This window comes from Ambystoma mexicanum, chromosome 13 (assembly GCF_040938575.1).
Source record: "Ambystoma mexicanum isolate Mex_15411 chromosome 13, UKY_AmexF1_1, whole genome shotgun sequence".
NCBI classification, from domain to species: Eukaryota; Metazoa; Chordata; class Amphibia; order Caudata; family Ambystomatidae; genus Ambystoma; species Ambystoma mexicanum.
This window is the reverse complement of record NC_090938.1, coordinates 598,337,382-598,352,229: the sequence shown is the minus strand read 5'-3', so window position 1 is coordinate 598,352,229 and position 14,848 is coordinate 598,337,382.

The following is a 14,848-nucleotide window of genomic DNA, read 5'->3' as shown; positions in this document are numbered from 1 at the left end:
TTAAGGCAGGAGTCATATTGAGAATGATAAGAGAAGTAGGCGGTTTGGTTAGGAAGAGAGGGGGTCTTGAGCCAGCGATGCTCAAAGCGACAGAGGAGATGACACATGGACAGGAGGTGAGGAGAGAGCCAGGGTTGGGAGGACTTATGAATAGGGCGGAAAGAGGAGAGGGGGTGCAGTAGATTGAGACTAGAGGAAATAGAGGAGGAAAGAGAGGATAAGGCAAGGTCAGCAGGGAGGGATGAGAAATCAGAAAAGGATGGAAGAGAAGAAGAGCAGGCTTCAAGGAAGAGTGAAGGGTTAAAGTTCCGGAGGTCACGTTGAGTAAAAGATATGGATGAGGGTAGAGGAGAGGGAGATTTAGAGCTGGGCGTAAGGGAAAAAGAGAGCAGAGCATGATCAGACAGATAGATGGGTAAAGAGGAGACAGGAGAGGAGGAGTAGGTGGAATTAAAGATGAGATCAAGAGTGGAACCAGAAGAGTGAGTTGGAGAAGAGGGGAGAGGAGAGAGAAGGTAGGAATCTAGGATTGAGATAAGAGATGAGGGTTGAGGGAAGGTGGGAAGGTGAAGGTTGAAATCGCCAAGTACAGTGAGGGGAGAAGGGGAAGAGATAAGAGAGAGGCGGTAGTCAAGGTAATCATAAAAAGAGGAGAGGTGGCCAGGAGGTCTATAGATAATTAGGAAGGAAATGGGATGAGGATGAATAAAGGATTTATACAAGTATTCAAAAGAAGGGAAAGTAGGAAGGGAAAGTCATGAATTAGATAAAAGGTATTTAGGATGGAAGATGATACCAACACCTCCACCACGACCAGAAGGGCGAGAGACATGAGAAAAGGAAGAGGAAGGGGTAGTAAGAGAAGCAGGCACAGTAGAGTTGTGAGGTGGGATCCAAGCTTCAGTCAGACAGAGGAAATGAAGGTTGAAACAAAAGAATATGTCTAAAACGGCAGCAGTCTTATTGCAAAGGAATCTGGCATTCCAAAGAGCAATATTGATTAGATTGGAAGGTTGGATTGGAGGGTAGATGAGGTTAAGACTATAAGGAAGGGCAGAGATGGAAGGAGGTGAATGGGGGAGGGGGTTGAGCACAGGAATGTACATGAGGAATAGGGGAAGGATGAGAAGGAAAGGAAGAGGGGAGGAGAGGGAGCGGGATGGAAGAGGTGAGGAGAAAGGTGGAAGGGAAAGTAGAGATCTAGCGATTCACATGACAGGAAGGCGGAGAGAATGCAGAGAGTAGAGAGGAAATAGAAGAGTGCGGTAATGATAGGGCCAAAGAGTAAGGGGATGATAGTTGGGGGAATGGAGGGAGAGGCCAAAGGCGAGGTGGGTGGGATGAGCAAAAGAACCCACTAAGTTAGTAGTACACTGAATAGCACATCAATCAGCAGCATACACTGCAGGGACAAGGCGAAGAAGACCACTCTCACAGGTGGGGTCACAGAACCACCAAGTCACCCCAATGATAAGGAGGAGGTCCAGGAGGAAGCACCGAAGATCCTAGGTCAGGAGTCCAGGCAGGGGCTGTAGCAGTTAGAGAAGACAGGTGGGCCAGGGTCCAGGGGAGAGGCAGCCGGAGGAGTAGCAATCGACAGGTGGAATGAGAGCAGCAAGTAGATGTGCGTGATGCTGGAGGGACACAATGGCCAGATGAAGGGGAGCCAAGGGAGGCGAAGATAACCGGGTCAGAGAGGACCACAGAAACAAGTGGGGAATCAGTCAGTCCCAGCAGCAGAGACCAAAGCCAGGATGGTAGCACTCCTGATGGCGTGTAGGTGATACAGAAACAAGTGGGAGATCAGTCAGCCCCAGCAGCAGAGACCAATGCCAGAACAGATGCACTCCTGATGGCGTATAGGAGGATCAACCAGAGAGCCAGGACCAGGGTCCCAGGTGGGAGTTACTGTAGGCAGGAGGGCCGGAGCCCAAACGAAACTCCACCAAAGGCCGGGCTGCCAGCAGGAGCAAGGAGCAGGCGCGGGGCCTCAGGAAGACACAAGCTCAGCCCGAAGAGCCTCACCAGCCACCAGATGAAACTCACCGGAGGTAGAAGGGTCAGAGCCCAGACGAAACCCACCAGTGGAGGACCACCCGCAAGAGCGAGGAGCAGGTGGAGGCTGCAGGCAGACGCAGCAGAGCCCAAGAGCACCGCCTGCCCGCAGATGGAGGCGCTGCAGAAGGCGGATGGTGGCAGCAGGAGCAAGGAGGGGTGGACCCACCAGCAACAGGGCCAGAGTACCAGTCCGATGCTGCCAGGCCAGCAACAGAAAGGGGCGGGAGTGGCAGAGAGGTCCAGGTGCACAGCCAAAACCCACCAGCAGAGGGCCGCCCGCAGGAGCGAGGAGCAGGTGGAGGCTGCAAGCAGACGCAGCAGAGCCCAAGAGCCCCGCGGGTCCGCAGGAAGAGGTGCTGCAGAAGGCAGACGGCGGAAGCAGGAGCGAAGAGGCGCAGACCCACCAGCAACAGGGCCAGGATCACAGAAGAGCTGGAGCTGCACCAGGAGGCAAGGAAGACTCTGAACTTTCCTTCACTACTCGAGCAGCAAAGCAACAACAATTATTAAAAACCATGAACACAAAAAACTACAATTCCCAAAAACCTGCAGTGAATTCGTAGTCCGTTTTTCATAAGCTCACAAATCCATGTGATTCACTCAGTCCAATCATATCTCGTCTCCACCTATAACCACTGCCTGAACCACAGACCTACCTCTTTCTTCTATTGATCGACACCTTAAAACTTGTGCCCCAACCGGTAGATGACTTTTTAATCTTCACCTTGTTCCCCTTTAATGGCGTTGTTGCCTTCTGCTCTGCTCCTGTCACGTTGAATAGATGCAAATTATGTTTGAAGTAAATGTAATTATCGGCTCCCCAATCTCGATCTGGCATCTTGCACAAGCCTCCCGGTAGCTACATTCCAGCTGCACCTCCAACTTGACACCAGGAAGCTTCCCGGTTCCCGCTCACAATGAGGAACAAGATAACGTTGTATAGGAGAGAGTAAGCGTAGTAGTGTGATGTGGTGGTTATCACTAAAGTGCCTTCGACCAAGCACGAGAGTAGGACAGGGGTCGTATATGGCAGCATACGTACATAAAGCGACAGGATGTATAGGGGTAAACATGTGATACAGATAACATGGGGATACAGGTACATAGCATATACATAGCATATATAGGAGATACAGAGATACATCAACTCCATCCACTCTGTCTTTTCCATCCACTCCATCCACTCTATCCTTTCCATCCACTCCATCCACCTGTTCCATCCTTTCCATCCATTCCATCCACTCCATCCTTTCCATACCTTCCATCTGCTCCATCCGTTCCATCCACTCCATCTGTTCCAACCACTCCATCCGTTCCATCTACTCCATCCGTTCCATCTACTCCATCCATTCCATCCACTCCATCCACTCCATCTGTTCCATCCACTCCATCCTTTCCATCCACTCCATCATTTCCATCCACTCCATCCTTTCCATCCTTTCCATCCACTCTATCCGTTCGATCCATTCATTGCATCCGTTCCATCCACTTACTCTGTTCCATCCTTTCCATCCACTCCATACGTTCAAATAGTGGCAAATTCAATCATTTGAAGAAGGAGAGGGTCTACCACGCCTTTATAGATTTGAAGATGGCTTTTGACTGAATAAATAGGGATTTGCAATAGCATTATTTTAGGGAGTATAACTCACCGGCCGATCTCATTACTATATTGTTTTGCATTCATTGCAATCTTCAAGCCCGTGTAAAAAGTGGCAGAAATGGGCACTACACAGAATGGTTCCCAGTAGGGCTGGATGTCAGGCAGGGGTGTGTAATGGCCCAGATTCTTTGAAGCTTGCCAAGCTGATGTTTTTGCATTTTGTCCACCTATCTGTGCCCATTCTTGCCTATGTGGATGACGCGTTCTTGATAGCGAGGACGCGCCATGGTCTGCAAAGGCTAATAGATGCTTACTCTGAGTGTATGAGCAGTCTGGAACTAGAAGTTAACATAGCCAAATTGGCTGTGATGATGTGCAAGTTCCCCTTTTCTTCTAGGTAAGATGGACCCCTCCCTCTTTTTTGGCAAATGGGATCAAACTAAATTTTGTTTGCTCTTTTGATTACCTAAGTATGACTTTTACCACCTCATTTTCCTGCAAAATCACTGTACCAATAGAGCAAACTGCATGGTGCAGGCCATTGGTGGAGTTCATCGTTTCACAAAATCTTACCAATCTTCTCCTATTGAGATCATATTAAAAGCATATAGTGCCAAAGATATTGCTACTGCCAAATATGGTATGGGACTCTGGGGATTTGGTAACCTGTCACAGTTACAAATTACTTGAAACACGTTTTTGAAGCAACTGTTGGGTTTGCCACAGTCTGCTATCAACTTTGCTGTTCATCAGGAATTGGGGCTTAAATATTTGGAGGACGAGGTGAAATTGGAGCTTTTTTTTTGTGGTTACGAATTTGAAAAAAATCCTAAAGCTGCACTCTTCGTTGCTGAATTCTGAAAAAAATACATTTCCTATTTCTTTGTTTGCCCATGTCAATAAGTTGGCAAGCATGATTAATGGCAGCTCTCTGATTACTAATCCTGTGTTACTAAATAAAAGTAAGTTAAAAGTACACCGCAATAGACTTCGGGGCAAAATTGAGTTCTGGAAGTGAAGATTCAGAATTAAGGAAAGCTGCGAATCACCAACATTTGTTGTTGTCCTCCAATTCTCCTCAAAATTACTTGCTATTTACTAACTCTCCAAAATGAGCGCTGTCTGATCACTAGAGCCCGTTTGAATTTACTTCCTTTAAAATATGTTATGGCAACCTTTGTTTTGGGTGATCCAGTGAATGTCACATGTGAACTGTGTAATAATGGTCTGGACGATCTCTTACATTTCCTGTTTTTTTGCCCAATGTATGACCCTCTCCGTAAACGCACCACAGCAGCTTTATTATGCAATTTTAACTGTCATCAGTGCAGGCCTGCAATGCTGTTTATTCTTCTAGCTGATACGCCTCTGATTTCCTGGACATTGCTGACATCTGAGATCAGCCTGGTTGGATGTTTTTGATATGATCTGTAATTATTTTCTTTTAAAGATTGTGATATTGATTTTATTGTGTATATTGATGTTTTTATGGCATTTTTTTACTGAAATAAATCGTGTATGACTGACTGACTTAAGGTTAACTAATAGAGAGCATGGCCCAATAGTGAAATGCGTGTTGGCAGGTGGCACACAAACTGCAATGAATTAAAACGTACCAAGAGTGAAAGCACTGTGAAGTGAAGATAGCAAAGAATTGGCGAAGAATGGAAATTCACAGAAAGTAGAATTAGATCTAATAAAGAATATTGAGTAAATATGTAACCAATTAAATGGATTTTGAAGTGCACATTATCTATTGAGATGATTATGATGTACTACATCAATAAACTAGAAAAGGGTATCCCTGCATATTATCACCACCAAAAATATCGCAGTCTGGAACGCCATATGCAATATTTTTGGGGGGATAATTTGTGGGAGTGGGGGTTGCGAAGGTGTGCCCCGCACATTTAAAAATAATGCAGGGGTTGCAGGAATGTCCCCCACAGGGTCCATGCCTCAATATCGCCGTAAAACCTTGGCGATATTTTTGCGGGGATATTAACACATGGAACCTAGAAAAGTTGTAGAAATGACACTCTACTGTCATAAATAAGGAAGGATATAAATAACAGCTTAACAAGGGTAACAGTAGGTACCTTTACATACAAATAGAAACCAGCATGTCAATGTAATGGAGGGTTCACCTGAAATTCTACTTGGTGTGTGCCACAAAAGTCAGACTGTGATTTTGAAATTCCACTGAGTTATTCAGTTGTTGACTGCTTTGATTCCATTTTCATACATTTCATTTCTAGCAACCAGTGTGTCATGCTTTCTGGCACCTTCTCAAGGCTTTGACTTTTTATTTCAGTGAATACCGGCACCATGTTGGGTAAGGCTGTCACTGGCATGTTAACCAGGGCTAAAGAGTAAATTCCAATCCAATGTCCGTGGTAAAAGTTTGTATATTCTCTTTGAAGGGGACCCCATCACTTGCCTACCAATGTCCTTAACTGGAGCAACACTGCCATGGCATTGCTGAAACTGGCATAGCAACTTGTTGTAGGCAATGAAGAAAGCAGCAGGCCAATGTGCTAGAAAAGGGGGAAACAGAAACACTATCATTGCACTGAAACGATGTAATCATTTGGAGCGGGTTCAAAGTGCCCAAGTGGAAATTGCAATAGTGGTGTTTAAATTCACATTGGCTGGCAAATTGAGCTGATTTCTTGTAGATTTGAGAGTAGTGCCATGCATTTCGGCATCACCGCTGGTAGGATGGTGCATGGGCACAATTATGGCTGTATTGTACTCACTAGCAGAGGAACATGTATTCGCATTCAGTCGCCTGGCACAACATGTAACTCATGGACACGTCTATAGGTGTGATGTATGGTTGTTAAATTTCCCTGGGTGGTAGCGGCACATTGTATAAGCCACTGTTTCAGTAATGTGGCACACACATATATTGCACTAAATGTGTGTGTTGCTGTTGATCCTACAATTCTCTGATGAGCACACGCATATTGGCTCCACTAAATGCCCCTTGAGGCTTGCAGAACGGCATCAGAATGCCAGCCTCAGGCTCCTTGTGTGTAGTTTCTTCATTAGACAGAAACATGCAGTGTGTGTGAAGCCACACAGCTACCTTGCACGGCTCACTGTGTCCATTTGCCATTTTGAAGTGCTTCGGCTCCATTGCACCGGTTCCCTCTCACTTCCATCATGCTCTATATGCTCTATACTGTCATGTATTTATGTTACTGGCCCAGAAGGCGCTTTTAAATTTCCAGTGTTGCCCTCACACCACCATGTGATGTGTGTATGTCAACTTTTCACCCTGAGGAAGGCGGCCATATTGTCTGAGTGTCGCCGAAACTGGTTGGTGTTGTGTTTTATGATGTTTATTACATAAAAGCCTTGTATACAATAGGCATGAAACTACACAGGCGCATCTTTTGATTCAGTTGCCTGAACAGTGCCAGGTCTTGTTTTAAGCATATTGCACCGGGTGCTGGTATTCAGTCACATTTTGGTGGACTTCATATGTATTCTTTGTGGAACTGTTTTGTTGAATATTTAAAATATAAAAGGCGCTTTGATGCAAACCAACAGACGATTTCGTCATTTATTAGTCAACACGTATGCGCCTGGTCTTTCATACCACAGCAATTGTATTTGCCCATATATTGACCTTTATTGGCAATAAATATGTTTATATTTTATTTTTACCCAAGAGTATCCTTTTTTTTGTTTCGTGATGGGAGGCTGGCATCTAAAATATTGGAATGGCTCATGTGTCCCCTGCCCTCATGAAATGGCGTGTACATCCTTAGGCTCTTTAATCCACTTTCATGTCACCAGAAATATGGCCCTCATATTTTAATCCCTCCTACATCAGGCACATATGTGTGCTACACCAGGTGAACAGTTCGCCAGCTGTTCCTAGGCATTACTAGGTACTACCAGAGAGGGCAAACTGTCAGAAATATTCTAGAATTGTTTGTGCTAATAAACCGTAGATCTGGAACCATCAACTTAAAGTATGGCGCATGTATATGCTCGAGGGTCTTTCGATTTATTTGTTTCATAGAGGCGGGGTCTTGGACCTCTTTCTCTCCAGCTAGTGCGACACAGGTGCAGGCATTGCTATCCAACACTGTGTGAAAAGGTCGCAGAGTGTCACAAGTTGGCTCAAACCAACCCCCATTTTCTGATCCTGTTCCTAGGTATTATCCACTGACTGTGAATTGGTCAGTCAAAGTCAATGGCTGTGGGATGTCTCTTGTAAAATATCTGATGTCAAGTCATGGCAGTCCCTCTGATGTCAAATGATGGCGGTCCCCCAGGTGTCAATGCGGGCCACTGGGCACAATATTACATTTGATTAAACCTACCGTTTTTAATAACTAACGCCAGTGTTTTTAGGCTCACACAGGTTCGCTCCCAGTTCATTAAAGGACCTAAGTACCAAACCGAAATTTTTTTTTTTTTTTTTAAATATTTTAAACCCGGCTAACTGAATGCATATGTAACCCGTCATATAATTCTGTGTTCAGAGAAATAATAAAGAAAACGAAATGAAAATAAAACTGTGCTGACATGTTATATGCAACTTATGATACGAGTTCAGGTCTGGGGGTTTCCTACATTTTGGCATGCAAGGCATGGCTCAGTCACCTTTTTTTACTTTTATGACTCAGGTGCACCCATTTTTCCGCACTTGCGGTCTTAAGAGGGAAGTGTGTGTGAGATGGAGGGTGGTGGTACCTCCTGTTGGCAGGGGAGACCTGGTGTCACCTAACGAGAAGTGGAGTTTGGAGACAGCTACCCCCGTCCTCTCCTGGGAGCAGGGACATGGGAAGTAAGCCTGCGCTTTTGGGAAAGAAGGGAGTCTGGAGAGAGAGCGAGAGGGTCATGATAGCTGTTAGAGTTCAATCCTGTTAGGTCTGACAGGCCCCCTTGACCTGTTCTTGAATTCCCTTCTCCAGGGACGACCCATGTTCGTTCTCAGTAGAAAGTCTCCCACACTCTTTTTCAAATTTGTAAAACTTGGGGTTTCACCTTAAGTAACCAAGTGTAATTCAGACATGAACCCCATGCTCACTGTGCCTTAGAGAGGCTCAGCTTCACCTCACTGAGGAGGCGCAACAAGGCTGAAACATGTGTCTGGGGCGGCTGATGGTACTCTTGTTAAGAGGAGAAATGCCTAGGATTTCTGTGCTGGACTGCCCTTGTGGGTGGGACAAAGACTTATATGCAAATGGATACTTCTCCTCCGTGAAGGGTGCAGTGAGCTAAAATGTGGTTGTAGAACCTCCTGAGCAGAAGAAATTCCACAGAATAGGGTATTTGTCCCATGTTCGTTCTCAGTAGAGGGGCTCCCACACTCCTTTTCAAATTTGTAAGGCTTGGGGTTTCACCGTAAGTAACCATGGGTAATACAAACGTGGACCCCTTGCTCACTGTGCCTTAGAGAGGCTCAGCTTCACCTCACTGAGGAAACACGTGTCTGGGGTTGCTGATGTTACTCTTGTTCGGAGAATTGCCTAGCATTTTGGCGCTGGACTGCCCTTGTGGGTGGGCAAAGACTGATATGCAAATGGATATTTCTCCTCTGTGAAGGGTGCAGTAAGCTAAAACGTGGTTGTAGACCCTGCTGAGTGGAGGAAATTCCATAGAACAGGGTATTTGACCCATGTTCGTTCTCAGTAGATGGGCTCCCACACTCCTTTTGAGAGTGTAAATCAAACGGCAGACACAGTGATGAAGCGATTGTAGTTTTGAAGTTAAGATCTCTTAAATCCTCAGAGAAATACAGCTTGAACAGCGACTCTTGAGTTTTATTGCTGACAGAGGAGTTTCAATTATGCCAATAAGGAGCATTTCCTACTTATTAAGTACAGTAAGTGCTTCTTAGTTTGGTGGATATTTTCTCCTGATTATCTACAACATAAGGTAATGAACATTGAAGAAACTATATACAAATATGGAGTCATGGGCGTAATTTTAGGGGGGGACAGGGGTGTTTGTCCCCCCCAACTTTCATGGCAGACCATTTTGTCCCCATTCATTTGGCTGGGGCACCCTTTCTTCAGATGTCATGTCCCCCCCAACATTTTCAGCAAAGTTCCTCCACTGTATGGAGTGCGAGTATGTTTCGCAGCAGTCGACCAGCAGAGACGGAAAGGGTCAGCAGTGCACGGTGCGAGTACGCTGTGCAGCTAGCGACCGGAAGGGGCAGCGGCACAGAGTGCGAGTACGCTGTGCAGCCGTCGACCGGAAGGGGCCAGCGGTACAGAGTGCGAGTATGCTGTGCAGCCATCGACCGGAAGGGGCCAGCGGGACAGAGTGCGAGTATGCTGTGCAGCCGTTGACCAGCAGGGAACAGAAGGGGGTAGCGGCGCAGAGTGTGAGTATGCTATGCAGTCGTCGACCATCAGTGAACAAAAGGTAAGAAAGGAACAGGAAGGGGGAGCAGCCGATACTGCTCTCTACTAAACTACCCGGCCTTTCTGCGTACTTCCACCTAATCATCTGACATAATGTACTCTGTCTCTGCGCAACCCTAGGCTCTCCCCTCTAGCAGTTAGCCGTACATTGTGTTTTGTGCCCCTTCTCTAGGTCCCCTTCAATTGCGGTTACGGCAGTGGTCGAAGTGGGCGGGAGCGGTCGGGAGCGGTGCTCCTCTACATCTTTTAATGAAGTTTTACCGTTCCTATACTTTTATAGTAAAAAGAAACCGTTCCAGAACGGTTTCATTTTAAAATAAAAGTGTAGAAAGCAGTTGAAACGTGCACTTTCAGTGCAGTGCACTGAACATTCCCTTAAACTGCAGGCGCATGCATTTGGGGGTTTATATTGTGCATGGGGGGGGTGTCGATGGGGTTTGTGGGGAGCAGTGCAGACCAGTAGGGAACATAGCTCCACTACTTCTTTTCGTACACTTCGACAACTGGGTTACGGTTGTATTGTGAACTGTGTCCCAGTAGGCTCCCTCCGACTCTCTAGGTTGCCATCCACTGTGGTTACTTTTGTTCTGTGAACTGCGTCCCATTAGGATCTCTCCCACTCTCTAGGCCCCCTTTCATCTGTGGTTACTGTTGTTTTGTGAACTGTGTGCAATTAGGCTCTCTTCCACTGTCTAGGTCCCCTTTCAACTGTGTTGCTGTTGTACTGTGAACTGTGTCCCATTAGGCTCTCTCCCACTTTCTAGGTCCCCTTCATCTATAGTTACTGTTTTTCTGTGAACTATGTCCCTTTAGGCTCTCTTCCCTCTCTAGGTTCCCATCCACTGTGGTTACTGTTGTAATGTGAACTGTGTCCCATTAGGCTCTCTCCCATTCTCCAGGTCTCCACCCCGCTGGGGGTACTGTTGTACTGCTGTGTATCTCCTGTCTGCTCTGCCTGTGTCCTCCTTACTGCATGACCACCCTCTGCACATCTTGCTTTGTGCGGCACTGGACTATGTATCTCTCCTTCTCTCTTTCGCCGCCTCCTCCTCCTACTTTCCTTCCTCGCACCCTCTATGATGCTTTCCATTTCTCCCATCTTCTCTAACTGCTACTCTATCTCCTATCCTACCCTCTCACTAAGTCTGGAAGGAAGACATTCAAGAGGGACATCCTGGTCTCCAACCCTGGCCTGCCTACCGCTGATACCTGCATCAGTGCTTCCTCCAGACAGACTCTCACCAACAACCTCTTTGTCGTTCCCTCACCAGACCTATGGACCCCTCATATGGTCTTGGCTCTCTCTCCTATCACTTCCTCTCCCATTAATGGTGGCCCTCGGTGGGAGGTCCTCTTGGCCTCCTTCCACTCCTCCAAGACCATCAATAATGTCTATCTGTCTTGGTCCAGGGCCCTCAGCCCAATCTCCTCCTTTTTGATAGGCATCTCCCGCGTCTCATCAACTTCCTTCCCTCTCCTGCTACTCCTACTAGCACCTCTCGGACTCATCTGCCATCTCCTTCCTTCGCCTCTTCTCTGGCACCTTCCTCCTCCTCTCTGGCTACTATGCCACCTCCAAATTAACAAGGTGGGTCCTGGGAGTCCCTCTGCCAGACATTAGTCCTGGTTACGAGAGATTTACCCAGAGTCTTTAGCTCACTATCTTTCACAGAGAAGAAATATCCCAAACATATCAGTCTTTGTCCTGCCTTGGGGCCGTCTAGCACCAAATTGCTAGGCAATTCTCCTCTGAACAAGAGTACCAACAGCAACCCCAGACATGTGTTTCGGTCTGGTTCGACCTCATCAGTAGGGTGGAGCTGTGCCTCTCTAGGAATAGTGAGCAAGGGGTCCACATCTGGATTCCCCTAGTAACTTAGGGTGAGACCCAAAGTTACTTAAATATGTAAATTGACAAGGGGGGGTCCTGGGAGTCCCTCTGCCAGAAATTAGTCCTGGTTACAAGAGACTTACCCAGAGTCTTTAGCTCACTATCTTTCACAGAGAAGAAATATCCCAAACATATCAGTCTTTGTCCTGCCCTGGGGCAGTCCAGCACCAAATTGCTAGGCAATTCTCCTCTGAACAAGAGTACCAACAGCAACCCCAGACACGTGTTTCGGTCTGGTTGGACCTCACCAGTAGGGTGGAGCTGTGCCTCTCTAAGAATAGTGAGCAAGGGCTCCACTTCTGGATTTCCCAAGTCACTTAGGGTGAGACCCAAAGTTACTTAAATATGCAAATTAACAAGGGGGTCCTGGGAGTCCCTCTGCCAAATATTAGTCCTGGTTATGAGAGACTTACCCAGAGTGTTTAGCTCACTATATTTCACAGAGAAGAAATATCCCAAACATATCAGTCTTTGTCCTGGCCTGGGGCAGTCCAGCACCGAAATGCTAGGCAATTCTCCTCTGAAGAAGAGTACCAACAGCAACCCCAGACATGTGCTTCGGTCTGGTTGGACCTCATCAGTAGGGTGGAGCTGTGCCTCTCTAAGAATAGTGAGCAAGGGGTCCATGTCTGGATTCCCCTAGTAACTTGTGGTGAGACCCAAAGTTACTTAAATATGCAAATTAACAAGGGGGTTCTTGGGAGACTCTGGGTAAGACTCTCGTAACGAGGACTAATGTCTGGCAGAGGGACTTCCAGGACCCCCCTTTTTTTCACATATTTTAAGTAACTGTGGGTCTCACCCTGAATTACTAGGGGAATCCAGACGTGGACCCCTTGCTCACTATTCTTAGAGAGGCACAGCTCCACCCTACCCATGGCAGTTTTTTCTTCTTTTTAGGGGTAGCAAGGGAGACCTCCAGAGGTCGCAGTTGCGACCCCTAGTGACCCCCAAATGAAAACTCTGGTTCAGTACATCGGTTCATACAGTCTTAGTTGAACAGGTGTGTCTTAAGATTTTTTCTGAAAAGAAGATAGGATGGTTCAGATGCCAAGGGAAGTGGTAGCTTGCTCCAGAGGTTAGCTTAGCTGCCAGCACTGGGAAGCTCGATCGTCCAGCTCTTTTTTGTCTAAATCTTGGACTGACAAGGCAATGGCTCTGGGTGGATCTCATGGGTCTGGACGATGTGTGAATGGCGTGTTTCTGGGATCGGTACGTTGGGCCATTGTTGGAAAGGCATCTGCGAGTGATTGCAAGGATTTTGAATGTAATTCTTTCTCTGACCGGGAGCCAGTGAACCGCCTTTCTGGCATCAGATATGTGGTCATACTTGTTGATGCTCAGTGCATCACGGAGGGCATTGTGGTTACAAGTCTTTAAAAAATAATGGCAAGTGGCAAACTGCTCAAGTTCCTCCATGTCTGGTGTGAGGTTCTCCGCGAGTCACAGCTTTTTATTTTACCGGCTCTTTCGTTTAGGCCTACACATATAATGGGGCAGTAAAACTACAAATACCAGACTGCAGAGCGTTTTGAGCCAACAAGACAGGACTGGGTTAACAGCTTACTCCTGACAATAGGACAATTTGACACACTTTGGTAGATAAAAGTAGTGTGTGCCACATAATACCATGATTGTGACATGGTTAACACACATCTCCTTCTTGTTTTCCTGAAATAAGCACCAAGACCTTTCAATCAGCCCAGGTCATCAGGAACGCCTTCTTCCTACTCGTGGCTTGTTGGCTTAGCAACGCTTTGCACCCTAAAACGTGTAGGCCGTAGTTGTTAAGAGGAAAGCTAAACGAAGCTCTAGGTAGAGTCTCCAAAGGTAGAACTGGAAAAAGGTGCACTTGATATCACGGTAGGACCAGTTGGCAACTTTGCTAACAAACCCGAGGATGACCACGTGACTCTAGGACGCCAAGAGACAACTTTGCCAGTCTTGGGCTTTCCTTTTTGCAAATCAGAGGTGTTAGGAGCATAATCCTGATTTTTTTCCATTCAAGTTAACAATGACTATAACTCCCAGAATGCATGTGCTTGTTACATAAAAGTTCAGGACTGGAAAAGGGCCCTCCCGCCTCCATCCTCGACATCATCATGATGACTGGGCACTAGAAATGAAATGTATGAAAATGGTTAAACAACTAAACAGCTCAGTAGAATTTGTATTTTCAAAATCTCAGTCTGACTTTTGTGGCATAAACTAAGGAGATTTTCAGGCTATCCCTCCATTACATTGCCATGCCGGTTTCTATTGGTATGTAGAGGTACCTACTGTGATCCTTGTTAAACTGGTATTTATATCCTTCCTTATTTAGGATGATACCGTGTTTCAAACACAAACTACTTGCTGCATTTTGACAATATACCCCCGTACGTGTCAATAATGTAAATCACAAATAGAAAAACAACCCAATCATGCACTTGCCATTTCCACAACTTTTCAGGTTTATTGATTTATTACATCAGAATTATCTCATATATTACAATCAATAGATAATGTGCACTTCTCCTTTTTTCTTTACATTGTGGGACTTGTAGTTCCACTTTTCCCATAATAAAACTCGGACTACAAGTCGCAGAATGCAAATAAAACGCTGGACTGGATAAACACCTACAGATTGGAATGGGTCATGTTGGCAACTCTGCATCATCTAACCAGTCCTAAGCCTATCATCGTTATGTGTGTTTCCCCCATTTTATTGGCGATCCTGGAATGCTGTCTCTCAGTGGACACAGCCATTGTATTTAAAAGCAAGTGGATCGCAGACCGCATGCGGCAGAGGCGGGGCTCAAGTCGAGGGTACACACACTGGATGGAGACTTTTTTTCATGGAGTTGGCGCAATCCTCCTTGGTATTTTAGAGGCCGCCTGTAAAATGAGCAAAAACGCCCT